The 19,327-nt window shown below is 36.1% G+C and overlaps 1 non-coding gene across 1 annotated transcript; it reads left to right on the top strand.

The window, feature by feature from the left end:
• The first annotated feature begins 18,946 nt into the window (after positions 1-18,946).
• On the top strand, positions 18,947-19,055 carry LOC114007330 (U6 spliceosomal RNA). Its single transcript, XR_003548950.1, has one exon. It is a non-coding gene; the product is annotated as a U6 spliceosomal RNA (small nuclear RNA).
• Positions 19,056-19,327: the final 272 nt, after the last annotated feature.

Here is a 19,327-nt window from a genome sequence, read left to right as displayed (position 1 = left end):
CAGCGGCAACAGAAAGAACATTGTGTGAGCACGTTCAGAATGTCAATATCCCTCTTTCTAACCTTACCTGTAATATTAGAAACAAATATCCCACACCATATTTTCTTTTCCCATTCATCTCCCACTTATTTCTTTCCATGTCTATTCAAACTGACATTAACTCTGATAAGTGTCGAGCACAGATGCCCACAGGTGAAAATCTTCAAAAAAAAAAAAAAAAGAAAAAAAAAGAGAGGCTCACTGCAGGTGGTCAGTTCAATCTTTTGTGACTCAGTTATTTTGAGATACACACATTCTGTTTCCCCCTCTTTCCTGAATCAGTAGCCTAAATTTTACATGAGATGGAAAGTCGGGAATTCAACTTGTGCTGAACTCTTACATTCTAAGAGATGTAGTGTTTGGCTTTCAGCCTCTCTAAGTCTTACAGCGGCAACAGAAAGAACATTGTGTGAGCACGTTCAGAATGTCAATATCCCTCTTTCTAACCTTACCTGTAATATTAGAAACAAATATCCCACCCCAGAGTACTTCGATTTCTCATCCTTTTGTTCCTTATCTGGACTCCTAGAAAATAGATCCTAAAGCAAAGAAAAGGTGTTAAAAACTGTTATTGGGGATCACAGTTCTAAGAAGGGAATGAAGCAGAATTGTAAGGAGAGAAAAATATGGCTGGGAATGTTACCATGCCCATGGAAGATTTATAGTAATTGTAACTGCTTATTCTGACTGGGATAAGTATAAGAACATCTGAACTACTGCATTTCAGAACAATCATCAGAGGAGAAAAAACAGAAATAATCTACTGGCTCCTTCCAGCCTCACATAGAATGTTCTTGCCTCTAGGAGCCAGCAGGTGGCGTGGTGGTTAAGACACTGGAATTCCCACATGGCCGACTATTGTTCAAGTTCCGAACCTGGCTGCTTGCTCTCTCTCTCTCTCTCTTTCTCCTCTTTCTCTTGCAAAACTCATGTGAAAAAAAAAATATAAATGAATAAAATATTTAAAAAAAAATGAATGTCCTTACCTCAGTGCAAGTCTGGATCATGTCACTTATCCTGGGAATCCAGACCAATGGGGGCATAGGCATGCAGGCTCATTGCCAGTCAGTCATCTATAGGGATCATTGGACACATTGCTGTGGAAGCAGTAGAAATAATAACCTAATTTTTTTGTCATGGTAATGATGCAACCTTTAAGTTTGCTCTATCCAGAAAGTTAAATAAGAGAACATATGTCCAATGCAAAACTGAAATAGTTTTTCTAAATTTTAATGACAGTAGTCACCTAGTCTATCAAAAGATTGCTCTCACCAACCATGTTATAAGGTGATCACAGGTAATAATTTGCTAAATAGTATTAACCCTGCATTCTCTGAATACTGATCCTAAAAACTAAACATACGCATATATTATTTTAACCAAGTAGGTCAGATAGCCAACCCATATTTTCTCTCAATTCCCTAAAGCATTGTTACCTGCAATTACCATGGGTGAGAAATAAAGTACAAAAATTCTTAAAATTTTGAAGACTCATCACCTTGATATAATGTCATCTTAATATTTTATCAGATGATATGTTATAAAATAATTATGGATGACTTACAAACTAAAAATTTTAGAACAAGTTTAGTTTAAATGCTTTCTTTGGCTTCTATTTGTTTATTTTTATCAGGTACACACATTAGATTAAAAAGCAAATATATGATCAAATACAAAAGTTTTTCTATAAAAGTATCATTAATGACATGTATTTTATTATCTTATTGAAATACCATGAAGTCAATCATTTTGAACTCCATTTAAAATGAGCCACGTGGAATTGAAAGTAAATGGCAGTCTTTCCTTATTAATCTTCTTTTGCATGGCAGTTTTTGTTCTTTGTATTTACTGCCTATTCATATTCTTTGATGAGAAATGCAGACTATAGCAATGTGTCTAATGCGTTCACTAAAAATAACCCTCAACTATATTTTAGACAGCTATAAAGGCTAGACTGTATTATCTTTTGAAAGATCAGAACAAAGACCCTTTCAGTTCATGAAGAATAGATGAAAAATTGCTCTAATTAGTTTATTTTAATCTGTAGAGAGGAATATAAGTTGTCTACACATTATAAATGGCTAATTTTTAGTGATTAGTTTTTATTTCTAGCCATTGTACTCAACCACCTGGCTTGCCCCTGGTCAAATTTACTCTTTTCATCTTTCTTTTTAATTAGATCATGTAAAAGAAAAAAAAAGAAAAAAGAAAAGAAAAATGATTGTGATTTACATATGAATGACACTGAGCTCATAATGTCATAAAACCTGTTTCTTTTACTTAATTTTATGACAACTTTTTCTCCAGTCACTCAATATACATATCAAATTCTTCCTAATTCTATATCTTTCTTACCTAAATGTTCACTACGTTTTTTTTCCTATTTTATTTACTGAATAGTTTTCCACTGTGCTACTTTTTTATTTGCCTCTCCATCAACCTTAATTCAATCCTTTGCTGGTTTTTCTTGGATTACAGCAATGTATTTAAATGGCCTTGAGATTTCCTTCTGGTCGCTGTTACTCATTGTCTTACCAACTAGATTTTTCTAAAATGCAAATCTTAGAACCTACATCTTTGCAAAAGTCAGACAATTTCTCTCATGATAAAGTACAAATGCTTAAACTAAGACACTAGACCAGCGTGAAGTTAATTTTATCCATCAGTCTGACTGGATCATGTCCCCAGTAATGTGGCCAAACAATATTTTGGATGTTTCTTGTGAAGATATTTTGGATGGATTAACATCTCAATTGGTGGGTTTTGAGGAAAATAATTTGCTCTCCATTATGTCAGAGGGTCCTCCTCTAATAATTTGAAGCCCTAAATAGAACAAGACTCATCTTCTCCAACCCTCAGTCAAGAGGGAATTCTGCAGCCTTGACCTGCAAATCTGCAGATTTGACCTGAAGCACCAACTCTTCTCTGACTCTCCCACTTGCTGGTCTACCCTACAGCTTTTGAAATTGCCATCCTCCATAATCACAAGAGCCAATTTCTTAAAATAAATCCTTCTCTCTCACTGCATTCTATTGGTTCTGTTTCTCTAGAGAACCCTGATTAGTAACAACTGGGCACATGCATCCTTCCTAATCCTGTCTCTAGCATTGATTACATGTATATTTCCTCTAAACTACACTATAGTGAAAGTCTATAAATAAATAGTTTACCAACCTTTTCTCTTTCAAGATAGTGTCTGAACATGTTGGTTAGTTATTCTGATAGATTTCAGTTAGTATTTGGTCCAGTACTTGAGAAGTGTTACTTTCTAGAGCTTTTTACTTGATATTTTTAAGTAATTGAGATTTCTGTTTTATCTTTTGAATGCAATGGAAATTAGGTTGGAAAAAAGAAAAAAGCAACAGGAAATAAAAGTGAAGTTGAAATAATCCTCAGGAGAAAAAGTTGCAAATTTAGGTAATTTACTTATAATACATAGGTGATTTCTAATTCTTAATTGTCAACAATTTCCCTCACTTCAGAAGAGTTCCACTTACACATTCTGTACGTTTCTGTGAAGGTATGTTAGGTGAGAATAACATTTGTGGAGCATGTTCTCTTTGCTGTGTAATGTGTCAGCCTTGTGTACCTAGTGTAAGATTTGATTCCTTCCTACAAGGTGCTTGGAGTCTAGTGCAGAAGATAAATTAGTATGCTGAGAGCTATAATAAAAAATGAGTTCAATCAGAGTCTTTATGGTTTCACCTAAAGAAAGATTCCTAATTCTGTTTGCAATGGGTGATCCACCGGAGACTATCAGAAGAACAACTCCAAGAAACAGCAAGCGTGCAAGGTCTGTCAGTGTTTGCACATTGTGACATGTGTACACAGACAAGGGTGCAAAATAGAGCATGAAGTACAAAGGTATGGTAAGTCCCAGAAACAAGATCTTCTCCAAGTCATACATTACACGTACATGTTATTATAGACGTATTTTATTGCTATCCAATGCGATGCTATTTTCACATATATTAAGGCAGTGGGCCTTGAATGTGTTTATTGTATTCACTGGACTGAAACATTCTCTCTTGCCACTCTACCTCACAGTGCATGAGAGCCCAGGGGAGAACAAGCAATGAAAAGTATTAGGAAAGGCATAAACTCATTTTTGACTCATGGATGCTGCACAGTCTTATATGATCAACTTTAACAAAACATTCTGAGGCACGTTTCTAGATTTCTCTCCTTGAACAATAGAATTAATTATTTTAATTTAATTTTTTAGAGTTTGATGATTAATTTTGAAACTCAATGAATTACTAATAGGTTTTTAATGTATGTATAAATAATGAAATATAAATTTCAGCTTTCTAATATAAGACATATTTTAACATCTAGCAAGATCAGTTTACTGCCTGCAAAAAGTTCATTGTTGAATCAAATTTTAGATGACATCACTCATTTAACTCTTGGTCTACACAATTAAATATCCAACTCCATAAAACCAAGAAACTAACAAATTAACTATCCAACACAAGCCTGTCAGTGGAAGTATCACCTTTCTTCTCCTCATCTGGACTGGTAGTTGTTGCCAGGTAAAAAAGACTGGGAAGAATTGTATTAGTAGGTATGTGTCATAGACTAATACACTTTGTACTTTTTGCTTTCTTTTTCCCTTCTTACTCCTGATGTTTTCTCGGTTGTATTGATTATAAATTGGACTGCTCCATATTAAATCCAGGAGATGTGAGACAAAATCACCTATAGGTGATAAGATTTCAACTACAAATGTTATTTATCTTATATAAAAAGACTTAAATGAATATAAATAAGAATATTTTATTTGAATTGGACATTGTGTATTTTGCAGATTGTCACTATTTGATCTGAATTTCAATCTGCTAAAATAAAGCCCCTAGATTATCATTCTGGTTGAGTAATTCTGAGACCTGTGTTCCAAGGTCATTTCCATACTAAAAGTGCAATTGCCTTTTGTATTGAAACATGACAAGAGTTTATTTTCTAGTAGTTGTTTAATTTTTACAGTTCTTTTATGGGCTACTAATCTTTCAAAGAAAAATAGGGCCTAGTATAAGCAACAAATTTCAAAATTCAGAAAACTTTTTCTTCATGCATATTATGTTCTGACTATATTCTTATATTTAGTGAGATAACCATATGATAATAACATATACTTTTCAGATATTTCAAAGAGTCATTGAATGATGAAAGAGGTTTGACACAGCTGTATATTCATATTTTGATGTCCAGATTTCAAAACATTTCATTTTAAAATAGATTTTGTATCATACTTGAAATACCCTCATACATTATTTTGATTACATTGCTTGCTTAATATAAAAGGCTCAGAGAGTCTAGGCTTGATAGACTCCATAAACTAGATTTTTATTATGGCTATTTAAAAGAAATATGTTTATAGAGACTTAACACTTTGCAACATGCATGTATTTTATTAAACAATGCTTTTATGTATGTGAACATTTTTAGTACAAAGTTACATAATAAAGCTAAAATTACACTTGTTTTAGAACATAACATAACTATAGCATTAACACTTTAAAAGTTTATATATTGCTTAAACTACAAAGTTTTCCCAAAGCTGAAGATGAAGTTTTGTTATTTCCTTCAGAACCGTACACTATTGCTATTAGAATTCCTAATTGTATTTAACACCTTTTTTAGCTTATGAATAAATTCAAGTACCTTGAGTAAATATTACAGTGGAAGGTAGGTGAGGACAGAAAAAAGTTATTCTTATTGCCTAGTGTACACACACACACACGTATATATATTTGCCATAAGGCTCATGCAATCACTGGAAAAAGATAAAGATGAATAGAGAAACACAAAGAGAGAGTGAGAGGGAAGATGAGAAAGCACCAGCACCCTCAGGGGAATGATCAAACTGCAGTCCCTTTACCTCCTCTCAGGATTTTGGGCACCTACACATGCATACCCAGTGTGTTACTCAAGACACTGGGTCTGGGTCTCAAACCAAAGAGTTGGCCATGTGGAAGCCAGCTACCCTAACCATCACACCAACCATACCAATGTACTGGCCCAGGCATAGTACATTTCTAATAGAAAATAAATTATTTATGGGTCATAAGCCTGCAATTTTATTATAAATCATCATTTTTTAATGTATTTGTTCTCTGACTTCTTGTTTTATTTTTGTTATTGTTGAAGAATTATTTTATTTTACTTTATTTATTTAAATCTGACCAGACAGGGACTTAGTGAGAGAGCGAGAGTGAGAGAGAAAGAGAGAGAGAGAAAGTGAGAAAGAAAGCCACCAGGTCCAGGACTCGAACCAATGTCGGCCGTGTGGGAGTCCGGTGTCCTTAACCACCACACTATTTGCCAACCCTGATATCTTGTTTTTATTGTTTGTTTTTAAAATTTTATTAGTTTGTCTTAGGGCATGTGTACTCCCTGGAGAGAGAAACAGAGAGAGAAAGTGAGAAATCACTCCCCAAGGTAGAATGGCCACACTGAAATCCCTTCTTCATTCTCCTCTTAGGATTTTGAGCTGCAGAGATACACATCCAGCATGATTTTCAAGCTGCTGGTCACAGACTCAACTAATTGATCAACTAGTGGGATCCAGCCATTCTAACCTCTACGATGCCTATTGGCCCCAGATTTCTTTCTCTCTCTCTCTCTTTTTTTTTTTTTTTAAGTTTAGTTTTTTCAGTGAGCAACAAGGACAGAGAAAGAGACAGAGAGACAACATCCTGTGCAGCGTCTTGATGCCAAGATCTCTCCCCAACTTCAGTCAGCCTGAGATCACCAGAATGTGCATGTCTTGAGTTGTACTTAGGGAGGTAACTAGACGTGAATCCAAAACTCTCGATATCAGTGAGCCTTGCACAGCATCGTTTTGACCATTGTGCCCCTGTCCAGATCTTCTGATTTCATTTAAGTATTAATATCTAGGTAATTAATAATACTTAAGTAAAAAGGAAAAAAAAGATTGATATGGAATTGATAATACATATTAAAGGCTTGTACTTTCCAAATACAGTAAGACTAATTTTAAATAGCAATTTAAAATAAATTGCCAAAGGTCTAGCAGGTGGCATACTGTTTAAGGTAAATGACTGCCACGTGGCTGGCCATGGTTGGAGTCCCAGATCTGGTGTCTTGAAACTCACATCAAGCGTGTGTGTGTGTGTGTGTGTGTGCGTGTGCACTCAAAAACCTAAGAGGACAATGGAAGAGAAGGGATTGTGACGTGAGGATGCCTCCTGGGGTGATTTCTCACTTTCTTTCAATCTCTGTCTCTCTAGAGAGAGCACATGCACTATAGCAAAAATATAAAAATAAATAAATAAATAAAGAGCCAGAGAGAGTGAGCACTTTTGGGCAAAGGTAGGAAATCACCTTGGTGGGGCATGATCATGGCCAAAGGCTGGCCTTATTAATGTTTTTAAACATTGTAGATAAAGATGTACATTAGAAAGGTTGATATTAAAAAAAATGATTCTTCTGTTTGTTAGTTACTGTCTAAAGAAATGCTGCATGATGATAATCAGAATCATAACAACAAAATCTCAGTGGAGGATGATCAATATTTATTTAGCTGATAAGTCTGCAGAATGGCTAGTGAGAGACAGACTGTACTGGGTCTGCCTAAGTGTGGTTCTACTCTAAGATCGCTCATCTTTTTCTTGGCAGATCAGGTTAGCCCAAGCATATTTTTTCTTTTGTGATGGCAAAAAAAAAAAAAGTCCAAATGTTAAACTCAAAGGGTATTTTAAAAATATACTGTATTATGTCTGCTAAAATACCATTGGTCAAAATAAATCATATGTCAAGGGACAAGAAGGATACCCTTTCAACATTATTAATAAATAAATAAATAAAGTAATCCCTGTCAAACAATTAAGGATACAAAACCCATAGTTGTTCACTTCGCAGTGAAAGAGAGTAGCATTTCTTTAAAAAATAATGTAATTTATTACAATCAGTGTTCCAGTAAGACTACACGCTATAATCTATAATTGGCTGTAGGATGATGTAAATAATTTTTTAATGTGTACACATGTCTACTGAAATGGTTTACTGAAAAATTATTTGCCTTCTAACATTTCCAAAGATTATCATTTAAGTAAAGAGGATTGTGAAATTAATCTCAAAAATACATGTTCAGTAGAACTTGAGTAGGATGATATTAATTACTTTTCCTTAGAGAGAGGAGTTGTTGCTGAAACATGCAGGTTATAGAACTACTGCTGTTTCTAAGTAGATATTGAACAAACAAGAAGTCAATCTTTGTGTGGGAGAATACGATTTTAATCAGTAATTTACATTTTTTTGTCTTTTCTTTTCTTTCTATCTTTTTTTTCTCCCTGCTTAACAAAAATATTAGGTGGGTTTTATTCAGTTTTTGAGGGACCAGTAGTTAGCACAAATGGCTATGTTGCTGGACTCCCACGTAGTCCACCGTGGTTCACGTCTGGGACCCAGTGGCTTAAAACGCATGCCAAGCACATGTGCGTGCGAAAACTCATGCCAAGCACGTGTGCGTGTGGGCCCAAGATCCCAAGAGGAGAACGGAGGAGAAGGGATTGCAGTGTGGCCATCCCCCCTGGTGGGTAATTTCTTGCTTTCTGTCTCTCTGTCTCTGTCTGTCTGGCGAGCGCATGCACCCTATAGCAAAGAACTCTCCAAAAAAAAAAAAAGCATAGTATTTATTCAGTTGGAGAGGAGGCTTTTATGGTAAGTTATCTTGCATCATTACTTTTTCTACAAATGACAAACAGCCTTTAGAAAGTCTCCATGAAAAATATTAATTTTATGTGATAGTTTATATTTAAGATGATAGTTTTAAAATTTTTTTTTTTTTTTTGGAGAGATTTTCGCTATAGGGTGCTTGTGCTCGCCAAACAGACAGAGAGAGACACAGAGACAGAAAGCGAGAAATCACATCCACCCCCCCAGGGAAGATGGTCACGCCGCAATCCCTTCTCCTCCATTTTCCTCTCGGGATCTTGGGCACGCACGCACACGTGCCCGGCGTGAGTTTTAAGCCACCAAGTCAGGACACGAACTGTGGTCTACTACGTGGGAGTCCAGCAACATAGTCATTATGCTAAGTGCTGGTTCCTCAAGAGTTTAAATTTTAAAATGGTAGTTCTTATATTATTAACAGGAAAGGCAGAAAACATATTTTTTCTTTTAGTCTTTATATTTTGTGATATAAGAATGTAGGTCTGTTTAATAATATCTATAATAAAGAATCTTGACTTTCAATTTCTGAGATTCATAAAGTAAAATTTGTAATTGACATCTTCCCTGCAATTACCTTATGTGTAAACAGTGCATGCAGGCAACCCAGTGAGAGGAAAGTTTTTAATAGGTTAAGCATGAAGAACATAGCTTCAGAGAAATACATTCTAGCTCATCCCCCTAAAAGTGAAGTCAGGGGTCATGATGTGTATAATTCCCTCCTTTTTGTATTACACATGGGGAAATTGTTTATCTACAAGGATATTTCCATAAGTAAACAAAAAACAGTGCTACATGTAAAAAAAAATAATAATCACAATAGCTAGTGATAGCAAAAGAAGCTATGCTCTAGATCTTTCAGTTCATAGGGAAAGGGATAAATGTCCACCTGATGCCCCCTAGTTGGCATGGACAACCCTGAAGCTGAAATCCTGTTGGTTTAGCTGAGGCTTCTTCTGCAACTGTACTACAGCTCAATATTTTTTTCTTTTCAATCCTCATTTCTGTCCCTTCTCTCACTGGGACTGATCCCAAGAGCAATTCCTAGTGAATTTTTTCCACACTGATCTTCAGGGGCCAGTTCTCAAATATCTAAGGACTGATGAGAGTTGGATCAGCATTCATGAGCCAGCTCAACAATGTGACTGAAAGCTTCTCAAGGAATTTTATCATAGATGGTGTCATAGTAGTATCTTTAGAAAAAAAGTAAAATTATCACATTTTTATTATGTGAAATTATTCTCCTATTTTCCTGTAAAAATGGAGTTGAAGAGTATTAACAGCTAAGAATATGGGACTATTTTAGTTACTCTGCCAAAAATGATACTAATAATAACTGAGAGCCAGCACATATGCGTAGCATTGTTTTATTGTTTTAAATACATTGATACCTTATAAGTATTCACAAAATTCTATGATATATTACAATACAGTTATCTCTCTAGCCCCATTTTTAAATTTTTTTTGGAGAGTTTTTTTTTTTTTTTTTGCTATAGGGCCTGTATGCCAGAAAGAGAGAGACAGAGAGACAGAAAGCGAGAAATCACCCACTGGGGGGATGGCCACACTGCAATCCCTTCTCCTCCATTCTCCTCTCAGGATCTCAGACATGCTCGCACACATGCCCGGCATGAGTTTAAGCCTCCAGGTCCTAGACTCGAACCTGGTCGGCTACATGGGAGTTCAGCAACATAGCCATTATGCTAACTGGTGGTCCCCATCTAACCCCATATTTTAAAAATGGGAAAAATCAAATCACAGAAAAGTTAAGTACACAAGCTAAGATCACGTAACTGTAAGTGCTGGAGCCAAGACTTGAACCAGCAGTGTGGTATAGAATCACTTCTCTTTCTCATTCTAGCCTTGATGTGTATCTGATGATGACTTGAACTAGGACTATAGGGACAGCAAGACAATTACATATGCAGAATGAGATTAATGAGAGACAGTCAATAGAAACTGGTAGTTATGTTCGTATTTGGACATCTGAGTTTGATGTATTTACAGAATCCAAATTGAATTATCTTTTAGTTAACTGAAAGCACAGCTCTGAAACACCTAGGGAGACACTAAAGAAATGGGGGCTTACGTGATAACTCTAGCCCTGACTCACGACATAATGGGACAAAGAGACTGTACGGAAGAAAGAGAAGTGATGGAATCAAGAACAAAAGCCCGCACAGTACCTACGCTTAAAGATTTTCACCACCAAAAATAAAGACACGGAAACAAACAAACAAAATATATTCATAGATTTTAGTAGTGATAGAAATAGACTTAAATTTTTATGCTTCTTTTATATACATATAAGATTATCAGACTTAAGTTATTCAAAATATCCACCTTTTATACTAGAACAGCAAAGAGTTTGTGAATTAATAGGAAAAAAAGCTTATGAACTACTATGCTTATTTCAATCAGTCGTCACTAAAAATCTGTATTTCAAAGGAACTTTCTGGACAGTTAGTGAACTTCTAAATGTCTGTAATTTCATGGTTTGGTAACTTTTAGAGATATCAATATATTTGGATAAGTGAAAACATTAGAATGATTAATAACATGCTTTAGATATCAGATGAAGTATCTACCCTTTCTATCACTAACTCGAATTTGCTTGAAAGAATTGTGCCCTTGTAAAGGAAAAGCACTTAAAAGTCAATGAGTTTTTTTTTTTTTTTTTTTTTGTGGTGGGGGGAGAGATTTTCACTATAGGGTGCGTGCGCTCACCAGACAGGCAGAGAGAGACATAGAGACAGAAAGCGAGAAATCACCCCCCAGGGGGATGGTCACGTCGCAGTCCCTTCTCCTACATTCTCCTCTCGGGATCTTGGGCACGCATGTACACGCGCCCGGCGTGAGTTTTATGCCACCGGGTCTGGGACGCGAACTGCGGTCGACTACGTGGGAGTCCAGCGACATAGCCGTTACAGTAACTGCTGGTTCCCAAAAAGTCAATGAATTTTAATAAAGCAAACAAAATCACAATTATTTTACTTACTTAAAAAAGAGTTTTATTTAAAATGTCTATATTTTTATAAACAATATTGAATTACCTGAAATGAAAAATTTCCATAAATTAAGTCTGAAAAGTGTCCTTTAATAACTGTTATTAAAGTTCTAAATAAGCATTTATAAGTTTTGTAATACAGTGTGTCTGTGTACCTAATTGCTTTAAAAAAAAACAAAGTATCTCCATTTTCTTTCATTCTTGTACTACTCCTGAAATGAAATCAGTACTGAATCAGTATTCAAGAGGTAAAAGTTTTGTGTAAGCTCCATCCACCTTCAATGTACTATTAAAATAATGACATTTTTTTCCCTCTATACCATTTTAAAAGCCCTTATTATTAATATAAATGATGGGTATAGCACAAACATAATTGAATTATCCCAGCTTATCACCTCTATTTGTCATAAAAATTACTTTCTATATATTTCAATTTAAAAGATGCTTGGTCATTTGTTAAAAAAAATTCTCTGTAATATTTATCTGAGAAAGAAATACCCAATGGCCTAAGTTGATGTGAAATTAATGTATAACTGTGCTCTGATATATTGGTTATTACTTTCACTTCTGTGAAGAAGTAAGTTTAAAAGGACATGGGTTTAACATGCTGAGTATGTGATTCAGAATCATCAATACTTGTTACAGAGATCATATTTCTTAAAACCAAACATTCTGAAATAGAATTGTTAGAAAAACACACTGTTAGATAAACTCATAGTTCCTCATTAATTATTTTAAAAGTCTCTAAGGAAGTGAATAAATGAAAAATGTTCTTATTATTAAAACTTTGGCATTTCTCTGAAAAAACAGAAAATGTTCACCTTAGTTCCATTCCCTGAGGGAATTTGAAATGCCGGGATAGCTAAGAATATGACTGATAATCCAAATGAGTTTCTTTTTATTTAAAAAAAAAGATAAATATAACAACACATTTCTTATGTACTCTAAAGATTAAGATGTTAAAGGTTTTTTTCGTCACTTTAAATATATGGACATTACTACATTCTAACCATCTAAAATACATTGGTATACAGGTTATAAATGTAGAATATCTGGATTAACACTTTATACAACACTTTCTTTTAGAGTTATTCAATCCAGAAATGTAGTTCATCTTGGGTCCTTTCCATTTACTTCATGATTTTTGTCTGAGTCATAATTGTTTTATATTATTGTAATATTTTACTTCATAATTTATTTCCCATACATTCTCCTTGATGATCAATTGAAGCACTGCCATTTTGAACAGCATGTTATATTGTGGGTCTGGAGATTGGCATATCAGTAAAACCCAAGGTCCTGCAAGGCTGAATCTCATGGAAGTTTCTCTGAGTATGCCAGGCATGTTTATGCTCATGATCCAGGTGAGGGGGAGACCAGAGGTGGACGGTAGCATCAGGACCCTGTTGTGTATGTTATCTCTCTTTCTCTTGCTTACTCACTCATGGAAAAGATAAGTAAATAAAAGTTATCATTTTATCTTAAAGCACTCATATTTTCAAGGAGATATTTTAATGGGATGATGGAAAAGGAATTTACTTCATGGTCTCCACCATAATTACTATGAATAAACACTAAAAATGATTTCACTTTGCATTTCAAAGATATATTTATTATGTTCAAACTTAAAAATTTCACTGAGGCGCTGCTTCTATGAAAATGGAATAGAAGAACTTTTCTCTGTTCTTCTTACTGGGAGCAATTAAAGCCTTTGTATATTATAAATAAAATGAACACAAGAAGATTCTAAAAGACATAAAGACCCAAGGAATGACAAAAAAATTAGATCGCTGGTTTTTCTTTTTCATATATCCCATACTTGGTGATACTTGGTATTGAAGAAATTCATATCCCATTCAACATGGGTAAGAAGTGCATACCAAAAAAAACAAAAAGACTCCAACAAAAAAATTGTTCTTTCTAGCCAACAGACCAGGAGATGGGTAGGGTAGCCTAGAAAATCAGAACACATTTATACTATAATCACTCTGTCTTCCAATAGAAAGTGGAATAGTGGGAACTATCCCACTCCCAATATGCCTTCATTAGGTTGAAATGAATAACTCCAACACCTCCACTGGGGTAGTGACAGAGAAGATTGAGTAATAAATTGTAACTTCCACAATATTCAGGTAATGATGAGACCTTCAGACTGAGCATTGTCACCAGTGACAATATGGGAAGCTTGGACTTCCACTTTCACCTGGCAGAGAGAGGATGAGTCCACTCACCCTATGCCGGCGTGGTGTCAGAGGAGACCAACTAAAATAGAATTATTTAACTAAGATACAAAGTACTCAAGATAGCTAGGCTTCATTAAAAAAATCATTAATCATAGTAAGAATCAGGAATATCTCAACTCAAATGAGAAAGAACAATAACTAGATGACAGAAATGTTAGAAACATCTGACAAAGCCTTTAAAGCAGTGATTTAAAAATGAATCAGAGAGTTATTATATACACGGTTTAAATAAATGAAAACATGCCAAGTCTCACCAAAGACATAGAAGATATAATAGAAAAAACAAAATATGTGAAGCAAAATCTGAAACAATTAAAAGGAAAATAAACAATATCCATTTCCCAACAATTAATAGAATGGAATAAAAACTTAGGAAGGCTATAGTATTTAGCAGTATAACCAATAAAGATAATCTAATGAATATTCATCAAACATTTCATTCCTCCCCTAAAAAAAAAAAAAAAAGAATAGACTTTTTTTTGGGGGGGGAGAGGTTTGCGCTATAGGGCACTTGTGCTTGCCAGAAAGACAGAGAGAGACAGAGAGCCAGAAAGCGAGAAATCACCTCCCAGGGTGGATGGCCACACCACACTCCCTTCTCCATTCTCCTCTTGGGATCCAGGGCACACACACACACGCACCCAGTGTGAGTTTAAGCCACCAGGTCCAGGACTCGAACTGTGGTCGACTACATGGGAATCCAGTGACATAGCCATTACACTAACTGCTGGTCCCTGAATAGACATTCTTTTCAAGTGACTATAATTGTATAATGAGATAAGCCATATTCTGAGTCAGCAAAACATCCTCAATAAAAGAGGAATTCATGGAGGGTGTTTTCTGACAATAATGAAATCAAACTATAAATTAGTATTAGAACTGGTAAATCTCCAGACATTTGGAGACTGAAAAATACATTTCCAAAAAATATAAGGATCAGAGAAGAAAGGCTTTAAAAAATCAAAAACACATTAAGGTACCAGTAGATGGGATAGTTGTTATATTGCTGGACTCCCATGTGACCCACCATGGTTTGAGTCCTTTACCTGGTGGCTCGAAAATCATACTGGGCACATGTGCATATGTGCCTGAGATCCCGGGAGGAGAATAAAAGAGATGGGATTGCAGGATGGCCATCCCTCAGGGGGTGATTTCTCACTTTCCCTCTCACTGTCTCTGTCTCCTGTCTCTTTCTCTCCTACAAGCACATGTGCCATAAGGCAAAAACTTCTTAAAAAAAAAAAAAAAAAAACAAACAGGGGAACCAGCAGTTAGCGTAATGGCTATGTTGCTGGACTCCCACGTAGTCGACCGCGGTTCACGTCCTGGACCCGGTGGCTTAAAACTCACGCGGGGCGCGTGTGCATGCGTGCCCAAGATCCCGAGAGGAGAATGGAGGAGAAGGGACTGCGGCGTGACCATCCCCCCTAGGGGGTGATTTCTCGCTTTCTGTCTCTATGTCTCTCTCTGTCTGTCTGGCGAGCGCACGCGCCCTACAGTGAAAATCTCTCCAAAAAAAAAAAAAATTAAACTGAGTGAAAATGAACATACACTTTAAGAAAGTGGGGTGGGGTGCAGCTAAAGCAGTACTCAGATGAAAATTTATAGCACTAAATGTTTATATTAAAACTTCTTGCTGTCCTCATCGAAGAGTTGTTTAGAATATTTAGTGTGCTTTCTGAAAACAAGTACAGTGTGATATTTTACTTTATTTCCCACAATATGAACTTACTTTTGTTTTCTGTGTTTGCATTCTTAGCAGGTTTCAAATTTATTTTATAGTTAATTGAATTTTTTAAAAAATTATTATGTACTGCATACTCAAATTTAGTTTGTTTGTGTGTGTGTGAACAGTTATTTAGGGTAGTAAAATCAGAACCCAGTGTTGGACAGGCAGCCCTACAGATCAGCCTAATGCAGGGTGGCTAGCACACTTACATCATGTTCTTACTATATTGATAACTTCCATTGATCCACGGCACTGTTGGTGTTGCTGGTGGTTACACATTAAAGAGACATCCAGCTGGGAGATATGCCCTGATTAATGTCCTTCACTCATAATGGGCAGATGGCATGACACTTACTGCCTTAATTAATTTATTACGACTGCCATATGGGAGAAACAGCTTTCCTTTCAACTGAAATCACCTGGGAAAATGGAAGGACAACCCATTATCATGGGAGCACAGCAAGTTACCAAAGTAGCTGAAGATGAAAGAAATCAATGAATTGCTTGGACAGAAGCAGTGTGCACTGGCATTTTTCCACAACTCCTACTTTGAAAACCAGATGGAATGCAGTCTGTCAGGTGAAGCAACGTTTCAAGTGTAGAACTGTTAGCTTGCGTTTATATCAAGTGAAAATATTCTAAGCTGAGTTTATAAAACTGTTTAGCTGACCATCAGGATGGCATTGTTTAAAATTGTATGTTATAACAATGTGATGGGATGATTCCAGGGCAAAAGCCTGAATGCATATGTTTAGTTTTAAATATTCATGTTTATTGTTTTAAATGTTATATTTAGGAAGTAAATAATCAGTATTACTTATATAAAAACAATTAGTAATGAAGTATACCAGAAGGATGCTCAATAATTATTTGTTAAACTAGAAGAACTTTCAATTAGTTTCATATTTGAAGTATAATTTTCATTCCTATTTTCTAGCTTGCTAAAACTTCACCGTGTTCTTTTTGAGATACTCTATGAGACTACTTGTACTGATTACTGCTCCTACAGTTAGCAGTTCGATTTGCATGTTAGTATTCACAATGACAAGACCTCTTTACTGTCTTTTTATTTTGTAATAAATGTTTTCACTTGGGACCAACAGTTAGTGTAATGGCTATGTTGCTGGACTCCCACATAGTCGACTGCAGTTCGAGTCCCGGACCTGGTGACTTAAACACATGCTGGGCATGAGTGTGTGCGTGCCCAAGATCCCGAGAGGAGAATGGTGGAGAGGGATTGCAGCGTGGCCATCCCCCCCTGGGGGGGGGAGTGATTTCTAGCTTTCTGTCTCTGTGTCTCTCTCTGTCTGCCTGGCGAGCACACGCACCCTATAGCAAAAACCTCTCAAAAAAAATTTTTTTTAACTTAATACAGGTTCCATACACTCACAAAAGAGATAGACAGAAAGGTAGAAATTGAGAAATCACCTTCAAGAGGGAGATGACCATATTACAATCCCTTCTCTATTCTCCTTTCAGGATTTCAGATAGGCAAGCATATGTGCCTAGCATTTTCCACAAACTGCAACTTCTAGGACTCAAACTCTGTAGTTAGTCATGTGGGAATAATCCACCCCAACAACCATGCCACTGGCTGGATGAATATAATACATTTGTAAAAATGAATATAACCAAATCCATGCTATTTCTTTAAAAACATATGTATTTGCAGGAGAGCATTGATACTTAGATGCAATCAATGTATACTAAATATCTTCATATTTAAAATACATTATTTAACCTTTTCCAATACTACTAAGATAAAAACTATTTCAGGGATTTTTTTTTCCTTTAGAATGATAAATCTACTGGGATACTATGGAAAACAAACAAATCATATTTCACTGAGTATCTGAACATATGGAGATTAGGCACCTCATGAATTAAATTTTAAGTGAACTGACCTTACTGGATCCTTGACAGCAGGAGAAAAGAAAGTACTGGCAAGAATTGAAATAACTTAGTGCACCAGATTTATCATGCAGTCTCAAATAAAATGAATTATCCATAAGATAAAGGAAAATACATGCATTGACATATAAGCTAATTCATCTTCTTCCTAGTTAACTCTCCGTTCACCTCTTCCTTTTCAGGTGCCACATTGTAAAATAATATACAGGCATTCAAGAGACGTTTTGTGAATAGCTCCTCCATGTCAGGAATTAGGCTAGGCACTGAGGGTAGTATGATGAGGAAAAGAGACAAAGGTGGTATTCAAATGGCACCTGCTATAAGGTAGGACTGCTAACAAATACGAAATGAAAATCTGTGGGAACACAGGGAAAACATTTAACACTACCTACCAAAAGAAATCTATTTAAATTCATACGTGATGGGTGAATAAGAATGTAAAGACAGAAAATGTGCTCAAGGTAGAAGAAACAATATAAACAGAAGCTTCGAAATTAGACTGATCTGTAAACACTTTCTAGTACTGAGAATAGACCTATGTGACAGACAAACTTCCAAGATTAGGATGAGAAGATGAGGCAGAAATATCAGAAGGAAGATGATGAAAAAAATATCAGTTCAGCCATAGGTAATGATCAAAATATATAGGAAAACTTACTTTAGAGCTGTACCTCAAAGCACGTAGTATTTTTGCTCTGTAACGATATCTGCTATTACTTATTAAAAGATAAAGTAAAACTCTAAATACTTGGTCATTCCCATAGTGCAGCAGTGAAGTGCTATGTTTTTTTTTTTTTCTTTTTTTGGAGAGGTTTTTGCTATAGGGTGCATGCGCTCACCAGACAGACAGAGACAGAGAGACAGAAAGCGAGAAATCATCCCCCAGCGGGGGATGGTCACACTGCAATCCCTTCTCCTCCATTCTCCTCTCGGGATCTTGGGCCCGCACGCACACGCTCCCAGCATGAGTTTAAGCCACCAGGTCCGGGACTTGAACTGTGGTCGACTACGTGGGAATCCAGTGACATAGCCATTACACTAACTGCTGGTCCCGTAAAGTACTATATTTTGAGAGCAGGAACTCACACAGCTGAATGCAGTTTGAATACTGGCCATGGTGACTTGACAAATGTATCAGGCGCATGTGCAAACATGTTCAAAGTTCTAACGTGATAGAGAAATGGAGGAAAAGGGATTGCGGCATGACCATGTCCATTGGAGGTTTCTCTCTTTCTCTCTCTCTCTTTTTTTTTCTCTCTCCTCTTTCTCTCATACACGCACCCTCTGGCAATTAAACACATGCACACACACACACAAACCCAAGTACTCTCTTCAGTGGCACATAGCCTAAAAGTGGAATGATACAGAGAAGATTAATATGGTGTCTAAGTAAGAGCTGCCTATGCAAATTTGTGAAGCTCTCCACATTTTTGACTGGACAGTTGCAGCTGCTGTCATTATTTACACATGTGGCAGAGGTGTGCTCCTCAGAAGGAGAGAAAGCTCCTTGGTTCAGGAAGGTCTTGCCACTGGAATTCCCAGAAGGCATGCAGGACCCTATCCACCAAGGAAAACCAAGGTCTTTCCTGTACCTGCTATAGCCTTTTCTCCAATGTGAGGGTTTAGTTTGACAGCAGGTTGGATTCTTCCCCTGGTACCTGTGACTGCAGGAAGTCCTGGACCACCTTATTTACCTGAGGAACC

Source organism: Tupaia chinensis, unplaced genomic scaffold (assembly GCF_000334495.1).
Source record: "Tupaia chinensis unplaced genomic scaffold, TupChi_1.0 Scaffold000157_1, whole genome shotgun sequence".
In the NCBI taxonomy this organism is placed as follows: domain Eukaryota; kingdom Metazoa; phylum Chordata; class Mammalia; order Scandentia; family Tupaiidae; genus Tupaia; species Tupaia belangeri.
The sequence above is the reverse complement of the archived record's forward strand: the minus strand, read 5'-3'. Positions and strand labels throughout refer to the sequence as shown.